The following is a 6,517-nucleotide window of genomic DNA, read 5'->3' as shown; positions in this document are numbered from 1 at the left end:
ATCGTAGATCAGGCTTTTCAGAGGTGGCTGGATCTAAGTGTGTCATGCTAGGATTAAGGGTGTGTGTTTACTAAATTAGTCCACTGATTGGTTTGTCAAAGTTCTGAGTGTGGATAATGGGGAGCCCCACCCTGGGTGTGAGTACTACCCTAAGAGTACGTAGCCTGGATATGAAGAGGTTGCTATTGTCACTCATTGCTTGCCGCTTGCTGCTTTTGCTTCCTTTTGACTGCATAGATTTTTTCTCCTCTGTGATGACCTTCTGTCATGCCATCCTGCCTTGGAGTCAGCCAATTTTGGACTGAAACTCCTGTAAAACTGTGAGCTAACATAAACCTTTCCTCCTTTAAAGGGCACAACATTGGATTACAACAACCCACCCTATACTTTTCTACCAAAAAAATTGTATTTTAGCATTATAGTAGCCAGCTGGATGTCTCAGCAACTGTGCCTGGGGGATACAAGAAGCAACCTTTGTGTTTGCCCACTTGGTACAATGAACAGAAAGGTTTGTGTGTGTATGCAAAAGTGCCCAAGTGGGATTTTAACCCACATAATGCTGTATCTAATGAGTTTTATATATGTTTACCTGAGCATCACCGGGGGTAAAATACACCCACATCACTCTTCTGTTATGAAAACATGTAGTAGTTTTCATGTGACTAACAGTAGCTGCAAAAAGCCAGCAACAGGTGAATTTTGCCTGTGAAATCCTCATTGCTAAATTTCTGTGCATTTAGGATTTGTCTTTTTAAAAAGTTTTCTTTTGATTTTTCTAGTAGAAGTAGCCAAATCACACATGAAAATAGATTTACAAGTTTTGGAAGTCAAAAGTGAATCATCAGATTACTCACGCATGGGCAATGAAAATGATAATGACTTTGATGTTGGCTGTATGAACCAAAGTTCCTGTGACGGTGAAATGGAATAAGAATCAACTGATACAGACACAGGGAATACAGACCTCCTTGATTCAGAGGATGAAGAAAACAGCAATGTGAGTGCATATTTGACTAGTCAAAAATGTTGCAATACGGTCATGCAACCAAATGGAACAATCCAATATTAGAACTAGGTCCAAAAATATAGTGAGGATCTTGGCAGGGCTGAAACCTATTAGACAGAATGCCAGCACTGTCATTCAATATTGGAAATTGTAATACATGAAATGCTACAAGATGTTGTAAAATACACAAAAAGTACAAGTAAACATTCTGCATGCAGTGATAGCCACATTCAAAAATGTGTTGGGCTGAGGATTTAGCTCAGTGATGCTGCTGCCTGCCTCGCAAGCAAAAGGTCCTAAATTCAATCCGTGGTACCCAAAGAAAGTGTTTGTTATGACAACTCCCTAGTTTAATTGAAAGAATTCACAGGTCTGCTATACTTAGCAGGGATTTCTCATGGTAATTGCAGGAATGCTGGCTGTGACACCCTCACAAAAGTGGCCTGCCGTGAGCTGCACAGGCTCGTTGAGCCTGACTGCTAATCCTCCTCGGTCTCTCCCACCTGAACACAGAGACTGGTGTGGGGCAGCCAAGGCCCAGCCAGCAACCAGCCCAGGATGCCACCAGAGGTGCTGGGCGCCAGAGTCAGACCAGCAGAGAGACCCAGATCCGTGTGATGGACCCCGTACATGGCCCTGCAGCCTGGCTTCTGGGTGCTCCCACAGAGACAGCTGAGGACTCTCCCACTGCACCCCAGTGTGCCAAGTTTGCTGACACAGCAAAGCGAACCCAGGGCCCAGGTGACAGGAGTTAATTTTGTACAGTTCTGACAGCTGAAAATTCAAGATCCGGATGTTGGCAGGGGTGGTCTTCCCATTGATGGGTGAGACCTTCACAAAGTCTTTTCCTGGCACCTCTGTCCCAGTTGCCTCTCATGAAGATGTCACTCACGCTGGATCAGGGCTGCTCTAAGACCCTCCTGAGAACTTTATCACCTGTTCAAAATCTGTCTCCAAACATGGTCACATTGGGAGGTACTGGGGTGGTTAGAGCCCCAACACAGGAAGTGGAGGGGAACAAAATTCAGGCCAGAACAGGTGCCCACTCAGGAAGTTGCCTTTTCGGCAGCCAGCAGGTTAAAGCAGAGGCCGGGGTGGGGGAAGGAGTCTGCAGCAAGCACATTATGGGGAAAGCACTGCTTGGGGGCCTTGGCCATAATTAGAGAAATTGCAGCCAGGGCTGCAAACAGCTGAGGCTCCCTGGCTTGTAATCAGGGTGGGAATGCCAGGAGTCTGGATCTGCTGGAGTCTGAAGAAGGGAGAGGAGAGCAGGGGTCCAGGCTCTGTCGTGGGCTCAGCGTGGACCGCAGCGACTGTGCACGAATGAGGGCTGTTCTCGGCAATCAGGCTGCCCGGCAAATTCCAGCGTCACTCTGGAGGGATGTACACCTTGCCAAGGGCCCCAGAGGAACCCTGTGGAGGGGCTTCAGCCACGGCCGTGTAGAGCTCAGGCTCCCTAGAAAGAGAGAGAGGAGGCTCTGGGCGGACAAGTGGTGGGGAAGAAACGGGCTCCCATGCGCACGATCTGTAGTCACCTACAGAACAAGGTCCAGGGTGTCGCCCTGGGCTTCCAGCAAACGATGAGGCCACCCGTGTGGGTGCCCTTCCCCGGGAACCCTTACTCAGGAGAATGGGTCTCTCGTCGAAATCCAGAATTCCCTGGGTGAGAAGTGTACCACTGGGGTTCCATTGAGGGCAGGGGTTACTTGTTTGGTATCTCAAGCCCAGAAGGATAAATTAATCCTAGGGAAAAAAGAGATGAATTTGTTTCAAGTTCAGCTACTTCAATTTGGCTACAGCAGTTAAAAACATGGGTTTCAGAGCTGGGTGTGGTGGCACAAGCCTGTAATCCCAGCATTTGGGAGGCTGAGGCAGGAGGATCACTTCAAATTCCAGGACAGCCTGCATTACATAGTGAGACCCTGTCTCAAAAAAACAAAACAAAACACACAAAAAAGAAACAAACAAAGATATCAGAAAGTTATCAGATGGTATCTATGTTCTGAAAAGGGGACAATTCAACAGACTGATGAATAAGATATAAGAGTTATCCAGCTACAGAAACAAGGATCAATTTGTGATATTTTAATGATGCAATAAAAGACATGTTAATTTGGGACTTCATTCTTAATCCTTTCCAACTATTTGTCAATAGATCAAGTTGGGGGCCTACAGCTCCCTGATGGGGGTGAGGACCAGCAGGTGGGGGACAGAGCAGACCCGCAGGCAGCCAACGGACAGGAATTCCAGCTTCCCTCTGAGACAGGAGTTCAGGGTGTGGTAAGGCTGGTTGGGGAAGCCGGCGTGACCTGTTAACTGCAAGATCCAGGACACATGTGCAGAACAGTTCCCAAAGCCCTCACTATGTAATTGAGGCTGACCTGGAACTCACTATGTAGCCCAGGTTGGTCTCGAACTCACAGCGATCCTCCTGCCTCAGCCTCCCGAGTGCTGGGATTACAGGTGTGCACCACCACATCCAGCTCCAGCAGGTTTTCTATAAGGTGCCGTGGACCTGACCTCAGCCTGAGATGTGGGATCTCAGTACCACCTTTCAGGACCTGGATGTAGAAGTTCTGGTAGGTTTCCTCGAGATCTGGACAACAAAAAAAGGAAAGGCTGCCATGCGGAGCCATGGCTATCACAATTTTCCATGCCAGGCTACGCTGTGTTTCCCACAGCGAGTTTATCTTTGTCCTCTCCCTCTTTTTCTATTTACTGGGTCCAAACTCACTCTGTAGGGCCAGTGTGTCTCTCACTCTTCATTTTTGCTTCCTTGAATAAATTTTGTCACTGCTCTTAGCTCCCTTTGTTCAACTCTTTGCTCAAGGTGAGAAGAGTCTGGAATCCAACTCCGGAAGGAGGCAAGCTGTCCAGAACCCTGGACCATTTAGTTGGTGAGCCACTTTTTCAGCACGAGTTACCCAATCACACCCCTTCTACCCTTTGCCCAGAAGAACCAAGAGAAGGCAGCGGGAGCCTGCCGGAGCTTGCAGAGTAGAGGCGAGGATGGAGACTGATTCACCCGTCCACGATCCAATCACTTTCCAAAAGACCCGCCTGTGAACACAGGTGTCTATGGGGGTCTAGGGCCCCTTTATCCTCTTATAAAGTATCAAATAATTCAGAGGGCTTTCATTTATCTGCATTTCACTCTTCGATATTGGCTGTGTTAGAAATTAAATCTCCGAGGTGTGACAGCACGTACCTGTCATCCCAGCTACTCAGGAGGCTGAGGCAGGAAGATCACAAGGCTGGGCAACTCAGTGAGATACTGTCTCAAAATAAAGAATGTAAAGGTCTAGGATGTAGCTCAGTATAAGAGCACTCTATGTTCAACTCCCAGCACCAACAATAAATACATAAAACTGAAGGAGTTGACATTTATTAACTCTGAAAAATAGCACAAGAAATCACTATAGACTAACATAGATCACGGTTTTTATGAAAAAACTATTTTCAAAAACAATATGATATTATTGAGAAAAAAAAAAAAACCTTTAGCGTGAATCTCTTTATACATTCTGGCTTCACAGAAACCAGCTGGATTCTCACATCTCGTACGACATTTGGTCTTTGTTGTGAAGATTTCAGCATAGAAATAAAAACTCCTTGAGCCACTCTGCGAACTGCTGAGGGCTGATCAGGCTCTCAGCTTCCTTTTGGGGAGAGAAATGAGGAATAAGAGACAGAGACAATTTTGAGATATTAAGGGGGCGCTGGGAAGAGACCTGCCTCTAGCAGACAGACTCAAATAAAACTCTGCAGTTGACCTGCTTTTATTAGCCAGTGAGAAGCACAGGGGAGGGGGAGCCTGTGGTTGTAGATAAGGGAGGCCCCTCCATGACAGGGCTGGACAAGCCGCCGCCAACCATTCTACCCGTGGTCAGCGCATGGAGTCAGTGGGAAGGGCCTGGGTTCGAATCCTCAGGATGAACCTTCCATCTCTGCTGGCTTCCAGGCACATCCAGGGCCCCCTCCATGGAGGTGGCTTTTGACCCGTCCCCTCTTGTGCTTTTGTGCTACTGGGATTTGGACAGAGCCCCCAGCTCTGAGCACTGGCTGCCCCGCGTGCGGTTGTGGTTCTTGTCCACAGTTGCGCATCCAGTGGCCCCACGCCCACTCCTGACTCACTTTCCCACCCCATCGGGCCAGCTTCCAAGCTGCATCTGAGCTTTAGGCCACATCCAGCCGAGCAGAATCCCCAGCCGGCTCTGCCTCAGGTGCTGACCCTCTTTCGGAGGCAGGACAGTCATGTTATTACTCCCCCACTTAAAAAAAATGACTTTCAGGGTGATAAATACTCACTCGTACCCCACAGAGAGGACAAGTACGTGGGTCACACCAGAGGTGCGGGGTTGATCCTCAGGGTGAGTGGGACAGCACGGGGTAATCGCTTTGGGCCAGAGGAAGAGCAAATTAATCCAGGTCCTTGCCCCCATCTTGGCACCTCTACCCCTGGGCAAAGGGAGGCAGGTGGCATGCTGGGTAACAAGGCTTAGGCTTGAATTCACTGAAATGCCGTGCTAAGGAGACTGTTTTGTGGACAGATTTTTTTATGCACTGAAGATATTCAAATCAGATGTGATCCTCCAAATCAGCCATGGCGGCTCATGCCTGTAATTGCAGCACTTGGGAGATTGAGGAAGAGGGGTTGCTGCAGATTGAGATTGTGCCTCAAAAAACAAAACAAAACAAAAATTTTAAAGAAAGAAATAAAATAAGAGATCCTCCACCACCTGCCTCACTGCCCCTGGTACTGGGAGTTGAACTCAGAGAGCACCGAACTGTACCTCCAACACGTTTCTTTTCATTTTCCTTTTGTACCGGGGATTGAACTCGGGACCTTGTGCTTGTGAGGCAGGTGATGGCACCACTGAGCTAAATCCCTGGATAACTCTTTAAATGTTATTTTGAAATAGGGTCACACTAAGTTGCTCTGCTGGCCTCAAACTTGTAATTCCTGCCTCAGCTTCCTGAGTGGCTGGGATCACAGACATGTACCATGATGCTCACGTGTCCAGGTGCTTGCCTAGCATGAACAAGACTCTGGTTCTATTCCCTTCACCGAACCACAACAACAATAAGCAACTTAAAATCTTGGATTAGAAAGAAGACCCCATGACACGTAAGATATATACATGTGAAGTTCTCCCAGATAGACTGTTTTTTATGTGAAAGAGGAAGAGTTATCCTAGGTGAGTCAGGAAAGCCAGACCTCCTGGCTTCAGAAACCTGAAAGCAAGTGTTACCTGTTACCCCTCTTCCTTTCCTCTGCCACAGGCTGAGCAGATTTTTCTCACTTTGAAAGAATTTCAAGAAGTTTGGAATATTAAAAACAACCACAATACAACAACAAACCCCCTGACCCTGGTCTTTTTTTTCAAGATGTACATCTTATTTGTGACTGTATTATAAGAATGGATGTGAGATGGGCCAGGGATTTAGCTCAGGTGTTCCACCACCTGCCTTACAAGTGAAAGGGCCCAAGTTTGATCCTGAGTACCAAAA

General features: G+C 47.5%; 1 long non-coding RNA gene across 1 annotated transcript in view; it reads right to left on the bottom strand.

Moving 5' to 3' along the window:
* Positions 1-2,382: 2,382 nt before the first annotated feature.
* LOC104858329 overlaps positions 2,383-6,517 on the bottom strand; it is a 7,699-nt gene continuing 3,564 nt past the window's right edge. The window contains exons 2-3 of the long non-coding RNA XR_779101.3: positions 2,629-2,749; positions 2,383-2,462 (exon numbers count right to left, since the gene is read on the bottom strand). This is a non-coding gene — a long non-coding RNA (uncharacterized LOC104858329). The remainder of the gene's footprint in view (positions 2,463-2,628; positions 2,750-6,517) is intronic.

This window comes from Fukomys damarensis, unplaced genomic scaffold (assembly GCF_012274545.1).
Source record: "Fukomys damarensis isolate Sample0158 unplaced genomic scaffold, DMR_v1.0_HiC HiC_scaffold_23, whole genome shotgun sequence".
NCBI lineage: Eukaryota > Metazoa > Chordata > Mammalia > Rodentia > Bathyergidae > Fukomys > Fukomys damarensis.
This window is presented reverse-complemented; position numbering and strand designations above follow the sequence as displayed.